This window comes from Rhopalosiphum padi, chromosome 3, assembly GCF_020882245.1.
Source record: "Rhopalosiphum padi isolate XX-2018 chromosome 3, ASM2088224v1, whole genome shotgun sequence".
Taxonomy (NCBI): Eukaryota; Metazoa; Arthropoda; class Insecta; order Hemiptera; family Aphididae; genus Rhopalosiphum; species Rhopalosiphum padi.
This window is the reverse complement of record NC_083599.1, coordinates 52,129,630-52,142,151: the sequence shown is the minus strand read 5'-3', so window position 1 is coordinate 52,142,151 and position 12,522 is coordinate 52,129,630.

The following is a 12,522-nucleotide window of genomic DNA, read 5'->3' as shown; positions in this document are numbered from 1 at the left end:
AATACAAAATGTTTAACATAATTTTTTAATCTCTAAAATTTAACATAAGTTTTACATATAAAAATATTATTTTAATTATTTATAATGAAAATTTGACGTCGTATTAATTAAATCGAGTATACCTAATGATACCGATTGGCAAATTTGATTTATTTATAATAATAATAATTTACTGTAAATAAGAAAATGTACAACAAATAATAACGCCCTTAAGGGCAAAGAGTACAGATATATCGAGTAAATACAGATAATATAAAGTAAGCAATTTAAACAATAATCTCAATTAAATACATATTAAATTGAAACACAATCGAACATAAATGTTTAACATAATATAATATTATAAGTGATTATTTAGAACATTTTTTAACTTGCTCGGTGGATCAAAAAAAAAGTCAAAGTTTTTAATAGAATTACCATTTAAAAAAATTCTGTTTATAGAAGCATAATAACTGTAGTTTTGTTTTTTTGGTTGTATACATATACTGTTATTAAAAAGTATTATTGTGTTAAGTTACCCAGGTACTGTTGTACATAAACCTATAATATTTCCGATTGCACAGAATTTTAAATTACATCAATTTTAATTACTTATGTTAATAAAAGAATTTATATAGACAAGTTATAATCTGTTAGAATCTTGAATTATAAATTTTAAATCAACATTTTTGTTTAAAATATCCTAAAAAATTACAAAAATTCCATTAAAAACTAAAGAATAACTAGAATTAAAAAATTCTAAATAATCCAAAAATAAATTTGTTCATCTAATATGATATGAAACAAATTTTTACTAAAACGATAATCAAATATCTATGAAAACGATTGACAAGTCGAGAAGAGATCGGCATGTAAACTTTCTTGATTTTCAATTTTTAAAAAATGTATTAATTGTATGCGATATGTATGTATAATGTATTTTATTTTCATTTTCATTTAGTGAGACAGATCTCTGAAACCGGAGAGTGGGTTTTGTTGTTTGGGGACTTGTTAGATTCACATTGGCTAGGAGAAGTGCAGTGAAGATTTTCAGAACTTTATCTTTTATGGTTAATTCACTACAGAGCTTTTAAAAAAAAATTAAAATACATTTTATTGGTCGTTTTTATGTTTTTTAGCTTTATAGCTTTGTAGTGAGTTAACGATTGAAGATAAAGTTCTGAAAATCTTCACAGCACTTCTCCTAGCCAATGTGAATCTAACAAGACTCTAAATAACAAAATCCGTTCTCCAATTTCCATAATCCACAATGAAAATCTAGCAAAAATAACATTTTTTCAACTGTGAAAAATCAAATAATTTTTTTTGATCTCACATTTTGTATCTACATGATAATCCCTTTTTAATGAGCTATCGACCAACTTTTTAACTATAATAGTTTTGGAGAAAAATTAAAAAATAGAAATTTTTGTACAGTTCACGCCGTCGTTTTTGTGGGTTTAAATCGTTATACCGCTTTGGTGTGATATCAGATCTCTCTCATTAATATTTTATGTTAAAGTTAGCTTAATTATCCACCTACTCAATACAACTGAGTTTTATTTTTATCATTTTCCTATTTAACAAAAATGTTTACAGTTTTAAAAATTCAGACATTTTTGATTTCAATTACCATACTTACTTGATTAAAAATTAAGAAAGTAAAAAATTTAATGTGCATTTAAATCCTAAATTTTGTTTTAAGTAGATCTAAAAGGGTAGATCTAAAATTCATGAATGAAGCGAATATATACTTCTAATACTCCGCAAAATGTTCGTCCATTACCTAGAATTTTTATATAACTTTAGGTATAAAAGAAATTATATCTACTCATAAGAAATTAGATTTTTATACGATATATTGAATATTTAAATTTAAATCGTCAGCAAAAAACACTCCTTCGGGATATGAAATATTAAAAATATTTGTTGTTATTTAAGCAAATAAAAAATTTAAAAAACAATAGATAACAATAAAAATGTTTTATACAAAATTATGGTTTTGAAATGACATAAAAAAAATATTTTTAATATTATAATGTATAATACTTTTTGGAGGTATGAGTATATGAGATATGAGTTTAAAAGAGTAAAGTTATTCTATAAAGTACTATAATAATATAATAAAGTACTTGTTCAAATATTTGTAATTAAATAGTTTATAAAATTATCAAACTATAAAAGACTAGTCTTTGAAAATTTTTAGTGCAGTTGATTTTTTTCTAACAAACCATTCTAACGTAATATAAACTCAAAATATTTTTTCATTCAACAACTGTTTTGCCTTGATTGTTGCATAAAATGGTTTTATATATTACCAAATAATAATACATATAATATTGTATTATGAAGGTTATACATTATGTCTGTATACGTGTATTGCAGTATTTATAGACTATAGTAGATAATATTGTAATTACTCACTAGTAATTTATAGTACCTATATATATCTGTTTAGTGTTACATTCAGAAACTGAACCTACAACTGACTACATAGAAGATTAGGTTGGGTTTTCATATAGTAGGTATGTGCAATGCATAAATAAATCTGTACCTAAAATATTACCTATGCTATACCTATAGGCTATAATACCGGGCTAAGTACTTTATTCTTTATTATTGTAATATAATATAGAACACGAATATATTCGTTTAATTTAATAAGTTAATTTGTTAAGTATTATTAAAACCTATAAATATATATTAAATTTCATTATAGACGTATTACTTATAATACATAAAATTACTCATAAGTCATAATATATAACTACATGTAGTATATTTAGGTAGGTAGGTATATTGCTTCACAATGTAAAATATATGTAGGTATTATATAATCTTCTTTTCTTATATGACAATAGTTTATAATATATTCTACATAAAATGTCTGAATTATATAGGTATTAGGTACATTTTACATTTTACTTTTATTTAAGATACTTTATTTTACTTAAATATGGTTGAAATATATAAACATTAAACATAGTCCACAGGGCCACGTTTTACTGAAGTTTTTAATAATATAGATATCTAGTTTATTGTGCTCCAATATTTGATTATGATTATATTCCTGTCTTCCGTTAATAGTTCGAAGTCTTATTTAAAAATTTCTAATAATTATTAAATATTTTACAGCTATGATTAATTACCTATGTAAACAGTACACGTATATTAAACAAAAAAAAGGAAGTCTATAATTAATAATCGTGCATTGACCAGTAAAAAGTTAACATAAGACGACTTTAGTTTATACATTATTAACACCTTGTTTACAATTCGACAATTAAACATCCGTCAATTAATATAGACTAATAAGTTCGTTTCTATTATTATCGCTAACATAACTGCAGATCAGATCCACGGCATGACAATATGAACCATAGAGCATCTAACTTATTTAAGCATAAAATTGCATTTAAGCTAAAATTATAGTAAACTTTTAAATATTAGTAATAATTACATAACTTGAAAGTTATAATTTTTAAAAAAAATTATTAGGCAATGGGAAGATAATAACACAACAATTATCATTGTTAAAAAATGAAAAAGTTGTACGAACTCAGTTCTATATTTTTCTGTTTCGGCATTTCGACCTTATTAGTAATATAATACTGAATTATCAGCTAGATACTTTATTTTACTTAAATATGGTTGAAATGTATAAACATTAAACGTAGTCCACAGGCTCACATTTTACTGACGTTTTTTATAATATAGGTATCTAGTTTATTGTGCTCCAATATTTGATTATGATTATATTCCTGTCTTCCGTTGATAGTTCGAAGTCTTATTTAAAAATGTCTAATAATTATTAAATATTTTACAGCTATGATTAATTACCTATGTAAACAGTACACGTATATTATACAAAAAAAAGGAAGTCTATAATTATTAATCGTACATTGACCAGTAAAAAGTTAACATTAGACGACTTTAGTTTATACATTATTAACACCTTGTTTACAATTCGACAATTAAACATCCGTCAATTAATATAGACTATTAAGTTCGTTTCCATTATTATCGCTAACATAACTGCAGATCAGATCCACGACATGACAATATGAACCATAGAGCATCTAATTTATTTAAGCATAAAATTGCATTTAAGCTAAAATTATTGTAAACTTTTAAATATTAGTAATAATTACATAACTTGTAAGTTATAATTTAAAAAAAAAATTATTAGGCAATGGGAAGATAATAACACAACAATTATCATTGTTAAAAAATGAAAAAGTTGTACGAACTCAGTTCTATATTTTTCTGTTTCGGCATTTCGAGCTTATTAGTAATATCTGGTTTCAATAAATCTGTATTTTGCTATTAGGTATATCGATATATTCTTATTATAACTTATAAACAATTTTTAATTAATAATTAATTTAGGGCTCGGATTTTGTAGCAAATGCTTCTTTTGAGAGAAGTGTGATAGAAAGATAATTCTTTTATATAAATACGTTTTGAATCGTTCTGATTTTAATGAAGTAAACTTTTTTTTGCTTTTTTTGCTTTTTTTGCTTTTTTTTTGCTTTTTTCCACAAAATCTGCTTTTTATTGCTTTTCCCCTATTTGGTTATTTTTTCTTGATTTTTATATATTTTTCTTGAAAACTTAGCTTTATTCTATGTATATTATACGTCTTGGACTATATTAGTATTACCAGAAATTATAAAACCAGTGAAAAAACCAGTAATAAATATATGACTGATAAAATAACTGTCATTATTGTGCCGAAATAGTTTTATCTACAATTATCTATAGTTGTATTTACGACTCAAGGAAAGAGAAAATTATCTGAATTATACTTACGTATTTTTATAGCACGTGCTAATACTTTAGTTGGCCGGTAAATATCAATCGACAATCAGTGAGGTATAAACGTATAGTGTTCTAAATAATTTCTTTAATCGTCAAAATGCCAAAAGTTAAAAATTTAAATTTAAAATTAAAAAAAATCGTAAGAGAATTCGGTGAAAATGTGCTTATGACTGACGGAAATATTATATTTTGTAAATTGTGTGAAGTCAAAATAAATTCGGATAAAAAATATAACGTTCAACAACATATTGGCAGAGAAAAACACAAAGAAGCATTGAAAAAACTTGAAGCTGCAAAACATAATGCAGTTCAGCCATTCATTCAACAATTTTGTAAGTCTGATTTTAATGCTGACCTATGTTCCGCATTTGTAGCGGCGAATATCCCCCTAAACAAATTAAACAATGAACATTTTCGGTCATTTCTTTCAAAATATTGCAATAAAACTATTCCAAATGAATCAACTTTACGAAAAGGATACCTCGATTCTTGCTACACTAATATGATAACTAAAATACGCGATGCTGTGAATGGCCAAAAAATATGGGTTTGCATTTTGAAACAATTGACAGTGTGCGACGTAATGTAGCTAATGTCATTATTGGTATTTTGAAACCAAAAGATGTTGGTAAAACTTATCTTATTCACACAGGATATTTAGACAAAGTGAACCATAGTACTATTTTTCAATTATTTGACAAATCTATGCATATTTTATGGCCAAATAATGTTAATCATGAGGACATTTTATTATTTGTTTCGGATGCCGCGCCGTATATGAAAAAAGCTGGCCGCTGTATTCAAACACTGTATCCAAAAGCTTTGCATGTGACATGCTTAGCTCATGCCCTCTATAATGTGTGTGAAGAAGTGCGTGCACATTTCCTAAAAGTTGATCGTCTGATTGTCGAGATGAAAAAAACATTTCTGAAATGTCCAAAACGGGTCGCTATTTTAAATGAAAAATGTCCGGATATTCCAAATCCACCTAAACCAATCACTACACGTTGGGGTACATGGATTACAGCAGTCGAATATTATTGCACATATTTAAATGAAATAAAATGTGCAGTTGAAGAATTCAACGAGAATGCCCAGTGTGTAAATGTTGTAAAAGAGCTTATAAAAGATCAATCTCTACATTCAAATATCGTCTACACTACAACAAATTTTGGATTTTTACCACATGCAATTACACAATTAGAAAAAAGAGGTATTTTTTATTTTTTATTTTTGTTTCAAGTATTTGCTGTATTTATATATTATTATTTTTTAGGCGAAACCTTGGCAAAAAGTATAGGTATTGTGTTAGAAGCAAAACAAACGTTAGAGAAAGCTAATGGCGAAGTATCGAAATTGATTTTAGAAAAGTGCAATTGTGTTTTTTCAAAAAATAATGGATGGGCAGAACTTCAAATAGTCAATAGTATTCATAATGGCACTGCACTAAACGTAAATGTGGAACAGTATGATTCAAATGATTTAGTTTATATGAAATATGCACCGATTACATCGGTTGACGTGGAAAGGTCTTTTTCTATGTATAAAAATATATTAGCACCCAATAGAATGAGTTTCAATGAAAGTAACTTGACTAAATATATGGTTGTGAATTCCTTTTTTAATATTTAATTTTATGTGTAATTGAAATTTGCTTTTTTAGAATTAAATTAATAAATGCTTTTTTTGGCTACTTAAAATGCTTTTTTAAGGATTTATTTTGCTATAAAATCCGAGCCCTAAATTAATTATATTATAAAAGTATTGCTGTCTAACATTCTAGAATGTATTATAATAGATTTATTGTGTATTTGTGTATAATACTAGTATACTACAGATTATATTAAATAAAAACTATAATACCTATTGGCTGTACCTACCTATTTAACTTTTCTGTTTTCGTACGCGATACGCCTTGCCAGCTATTGATCGGACCAGCTATAATAGTGGTAGATATTATATAATATGCACGCTGTCATATTATGACTCATTATGAACATTGAATAGGTATAATATTTATTATTATAGTAAAAAAGTAAGCCTATAACGCAATGACACCTGACAAAAACGATATCTGTATATCTGTAATATCTGTATATTATTTTTAATATGGAGTTAAAGTTAAGATAAAATATTACTGTTAAACTGTTTACACGTAGGTATATTGGTATAAATTATAAAATCAAATTATTAATACATATACTATCCATTTATCCATAATCTATATGTATTATTACCTAAAACTTAAAAGCCTCGAGTTATCAGGTATAAACAGGATTATTCAGCACATTCAGCCCACACGTGAATTAATAATCTAAATTCTAAATCACACAAAAAATGTGGATATAAAAAAATCATGTAGTATTTACTATATATTTGATGTGTTTACACCTGACCTAATTAAGCAAAACAAAATCTATTGAAATTAAACTTAATTAAATTATAAAATACATGACATTTTCAACAAATAATATATATTATATAGGTATATACATTTAAAAAAAAATATTTTGACTCTTTTTGTTGAAAATGTACAAATTATTTTGTAGTTCAAAATATATTAAATGTTTAATTTTTATAGTTGTAAGCCTGGAACATTTAACACTAACTTCTTTATAAGCAGTTTATGTTTATACTGGTTATCAAAAAAATTGAAAAATATATTAGGTAGGTAAACAAATTTTTTTGTAGTTCTTTTTAATTCAAATTGGAAGAAATTAGATATTTAAATAAATGATACACGTAAAAAATTCAAATCTTCGTGAATAATAATTCAGATCTTCGCGAATAATATTTCAAATTTTCACAAAATAACTAAAATTGTTATTCTTTGTTTAATCATCTGATTGCTCGTCCAAATTTGAACTTCAAATGTCTTAAAAAAAATCTTAATAATATGACGTATCTTTAATTTTTTTAAATAGTTATAATAACAGTTCATGAGGAACTTTATTATGTTATTTGTTTAAATTACAATTTTGTAACAAAACAAGAAAATCAATTTTGTCAAAAACTGATTTTGTTTAAAATTTACTATTTTTACTAATTATAAAAAACTACCGAAAATTATTTTCACTTTTCACCCCTAAAATACCAATTACTTTCACTAGAATATATTATATTGAAGTTTAAAATCGAAACATTAGTTGTACTATAAAAAGTGGCTTCTGAAACAAATTATTAAAAAAAACATACATCATTGTAAAATCAATACTTTTTCGCTTCAATCAAAAACATTGATAATGCTTATACATTATAATATAGGTAATTATAACACCTAAATATATTGTTATATTATGCGCTATTGTTATTTGTAGGTAGCAATGGTAGCATTGTTATAATAGTACCTACCACTTACTCCTTACTCAATGTATTTAGCCATATATAATGTAGGTATTTTAATTAGTTATTAGTTAATAGTTTATTACTAAATGTAATAATGTACCTACTTATTTCAAATTAGGTATATTATAGGTACCTAATTAAAATATGAAAAATTATAATATTTATATATGCTGCTTATTTATAATTTTATAAATATAAAATAAACAGTTACATTAGTAATTTAAGTAGTTAATTGAATTCATGATAATTTATTAAAAAAATATAGGTATCTTATTTTTTTTATATTTGGCCATATAGGTACTAGGTTATTTTAATTAATTAAATCATAATACCTATTTTAACAACTTTAGTTATTATATTAAAAAATATAAATAGAACTACCCACTAAAAATAACATAAATGATTTATTTTTGATAAAGTCACATAATGTAACTTTCGGTATTTGCAGCCATTGATTAAATTACTTAAAATCAAAAATCTTAAGATGATGGCATCTGAAGGAAGCTGATTAACATTTTTAAATAGACTTATGCATACAAGTATATAATGGACTTCGTACAGAAGCAATAAAGATGTTAGGTATTGTTTATACATTGTAAATGAGAGTAGGCGTAAACCCCCACATTTGTTCTCAAATACCACGACTGTAGTCATGCGAATTAATTATGAAAATTAATGAACTGATAAAGATGTTAAAAAGATTCTGAAATAACCAATTGCAATGACATCCCAAGATAAATTTAGAATAGAATCAATGCTCAGAATGATAATTATTGGTACATCCGGACATCCGGTTAATTACTGTTATCTAATAATTATGAATAATTATACAGTTTGTTGCCCAATATATGTTTATATTATAAGCACATTATTATCATATACAGAAAATATGAAACAGTTTATTTTAATGATGTTTTAAGTATTAAAGGACTTGTATGAAATATGTTTAACGAATCAAGAATATAAGCCATTACCTATACATATAGTAATTAAAGACATTGTATAGTAAATATCAAAGTTTAATTTTTTTTTTATTTTTTATTATACCGCGACAATAGCTGATAAACAGCATTCAACTATGTATTCTAATACAAACATATTTTATCAAGAGAAAATGATAGTCTAAAGAATAATCACAAAATTATTTTATTATTTTTATTATATGTTTATTTTAATGATGTTTTAAGTATTACAAGACTTGTGTGAAGTATGTTTAACGAATCAAAATATAAGCCATTACTTATGTATATAGTAATTAAAGACATTGTATAGTAAATATCAAAGTTTAATGTTTTTTTATTTTTTATTATACCATGACAATAGATGATAAACAGCATTCAACTATGTATTCTAATACAAACATATTTTATCAAAAGAGAACGAAAGTCTAAAGATTAATCACACAATTATTTATCTGTTCAGTATACTTTGACTTCTAAGCACCTATTATATTAATAGGGTGAGAAACTGTAGTCAATAGTAAATATTTAATACGAATATGAATAGCCTTGGCTCTTGGATCTGTTATTAGTTTTCACCAATTTTTTTTTCAATAAAAACCGTTTTATATTATTTAAAATAGTCACCTCGTGTGAAGAGGCAGCATATTTTTGGCTTTATTATAAATTTGATTTCAATTTAAGTTAAATTAATAAATGTACTAAATTTAAAATACACGAATAGTGTTAAAAAGTACCTAATTAGGTGATGTATCCAAATGAATAATTCGACCACTAACATTTTCAGAAAAAAAAGCACTACTAAATCCTTTAAATGTCGATAAAACTACGGATCAGTTCAGTTAGAACCCTGGCCTGATCTAATGCTAACAGGTTATCAGTCTCAGATATTATACAGATGTGATAAATAATATAATGTATATGATGAAAAAAAATGTATTAAAAAAAATAATCTAAAATACCGATTTGTGGTTATTTTTCCGAAATATAGTGATGAATACGATAAATATATATTTTTATCACTGTTTATAATAATAATAATACATAATATTTATTCTGTGATATAAGCATCTTCTAACTGACGTAATTATTGATAAATTATAAGAAATAACCAAATAAGAATAGGTTTTTAAGATATTTTATTAAATACAATAAATGAAAACTATCTTTAGGTACTTACCTATATATTTTGTTTCTATTTAATTGATTTGTCTGTATTTATTGATTTATTTCAATACAATGTACTTTAATTCAAGATTCGATTGTGGAGGGATTTGTACAATATTTTTTCATTAAATATTATTATAAATAGCGGTATAGTAGCCGATGTGGTAACCGTTCGTTTTGGTAACACGGTATCTGCATCGCAACTGCGAAATTTAATAATTATTAGTGTATTTTCTTAGAATTCAATGTAAAGCTTCAATATATTGTGACAGTATAATAATAATATATACAGGGTTACTATATATATATTTATATACAATAATATATATGTATAATGTATGTATAAGTATATTAAATAATAATACAAAAATCAAAGCCCTGCAGGTAGAGTATTAATTATATGAACAAAGGTAAATACTTCTATAACGTTAAAAAAAATACAAATTTTAATAGCTAAGTTTTTTTCACGAGTGGGGGGAGTCAATTTTAAAATACTTTGGCCTAATGGCCTACCCTTTTACAGATGTCTTGTTTTGTTTATGACATTAAAATAAACTATAACTTTTTAGTACTTTTTTAAAAAAGTTGTTGCTGTTGGTACAACTGCGTCTTTTAAATTTTAATATTTCCATACACAAATTACTCGTCAATAATAAAGAAACGTCTTTTTTCATTGTTTTGAAATTTCTGCATAAACATACGAGTTACGACCTACATACAATATTGATCCGTATAATCATTAAAAAGCTTATAGCGTAGGTACATCATTGTGTGGTACGTAATGCTTTTTTTATTATGTCGTTACACAATATAATAATATATTTACATTTTACATCCAATAATCACGAGTATATAATATAATCTCGGGTATAAATTTTGAAATTCTATAAATGATTTAAAGTTTTTTCATTGTCTTTGTACTTAGAGTTACAATCGTAAACTTATACGTTAAGTTTACCGAATACTATACTTATAGGTTATTATATTATCTACCTAGTACTTATTCGTATTTCGTATAATCACTGCAGTTATGCGCGGTTATGTAAATATAATATATAGTATACAGGTGTCCCTTAATGATTTACCCATTACGATATCTCCCGAAATAATGGAGATATCATGATTTTTATTTTTTAACAAGTTCATTTTTCTGAAAATATTGACCTTCCAATATTTTAATTTCATTAATCTCCTGATTTTTAATATATTTTCATGTTTCGAAAAAATTTTGAATTACACTGAAAGCGTTCGGCGGCCGTACGAGCACGCGAGCCACATGTTTGATACATTATTGATACCACTACCGTATTATTAAATAATTCGTAGTTTATTTCGAAATTAGAAAAAATATTGAAAATCAGGAGATTAATAAAATTAAAATGTTGAAACGTCAATATTTTCAGAAAAATGAATTCTATAAAATGGCTATCTTCAATTTTTTTGAAAATAATTAAATAAAAAAATTAATTTCTTAACTTTTTTACCAAAACATTAAAATACATTAAAACATGAAATATTTGTAGTTCTTGTCTATGTGAAACATACTAAAAAATCAAAATTATGATATCTTCATTATTTTAGGAGATATCGCAATGGGTAAATCCTCAAGGGACACTCTGTATAGATACCATTATAATAGATTATTATATACTACGCATAATAAAAGCTCTAATAAATCTTTGAACATTTTTAGTGCAGTTGATTTTTTTCTAACAAATCATTCTAACGTAATATAAACTCAAAATATTTTTTCATTCAACAACTGTTTTGCCTTGATTGTTGCATAAAATGGTTTTATATATTACCAAATAATAATACATATAATATTGTATTATGAAGGTTATACATTATGTCTGTATACGTGTATTGCAGTATTTATAGACTATAGTAGATAATATTGTAATTTCTCACTAGTAATGTATAGTACCTATATATATCTGTTTAGTGTTACATTCGCAAACTAAACCCACAACTGACTACATAGAAGATTAGGTTGGTTTTTCATATAGTAGGTATGTGCAATGCATAAATAAATCTGTACCTAAAATATTACCTATGCTATACCTATAGGCTATAATACCGGGCTAAGTACTTTATTCTTTATTATTGTAATATAATATAGAACACGAATATATTCGTTTAATTTAATAAGTTAATTTGTTAAGTATTATTAAAACCTATAAATATATATTAAATTTCATTATAGACGTATTACTTATAATACATAAAATTACTCATAAGTCATAATATA